Source organism: Arachis hypogaea, chromosome 16 (genome assembly GCF_003086295.3).
Source record: "Arachis hypogaea cultivar Tifrunner chromosome 16, arahy.Tifrunner.gnm2.J5K5, whole genome shotgun sequence".
NCBI classification, from domain to species: domain Eukaryota; kingdom Viridiplantae; phylum Streptophyta; class Magnoliopsida; order Fabales; family Fabaceae; genus Arachis; species Arachis hypogaea.
The window spans coordinates 81,119,254-81,119,829 of NC_092051.1; the positions used below are offsets into that span (position 1 = coordinate 81,119,254).

At 42.9% G+C, this 576-nt stretch overlaps 1 non-coding gene across 1 annotated transcript; it reads left to right on the forward strand.

Annotated features, from left to right (window-relative positions):
* The first annotated feature begins 215 nt into the window (after positions 1-215).
* LOC112761290 (small nucleolar RNA R71) lies at positions 216-323 on the forward strand. The gene has a single exon (XR_003181691.1). It is a non-coding gene; the product is annotated as a small nucleolar RNA R71 (small nucleolar RNA).
* The last annotated feature ends 253 nt before the right edge of the window (positions 324-576 follow it).

Consider the following 576-nt stretch of genomic DNA (forward strand, 5'->3'; position numbering starts at 1 on the left):
GCATTCTCTATGCTAGAAGATACTTCTGCAACGGCTTTTGAACGGCCTTGCTTCTGTCTGTGGTTCCGAGTAGATTCAGCTAAATCACTAATCAATTGCCAAGCTTCATCAGTGGTCTTGTACTTCTTCATAGACCCATTGCTGGCACTTTCCAATGTGGTCTTATCTTGGGGCCTCATACCTTGTGTGATATAGCTGAGTAGCACAATCTTGTCAATCATGTGGTGGGGGCATGCTTCCAGAAGATTATTGAAGCGCTCCCAGTATTCAAAGATAGTCTCATTGTCATCCTGAACAATTGTAGAGATATCCTTCCTCAGTTTATCAGTAACTTCAGATGGAAAGAATTTCTCCAGAAACTCCTTTCTAAGTGTATCCCAGTTGGATACATTTGCTATAGGTTGAGTGTAGTACCACTCTCTTGCTTTTTCCTCAAGAGAGAACGGGAAAGCTTTCAGCAGAATTGAAGTTTCATCAGTGCCATCACGCCTGATAGTAGAACAGGCTGCGTGAAAATCTCTCAAGTGCTTGATAGGCTCTTGAGCAGGTAGGCCATGAAACTTGGGCATCAAATTT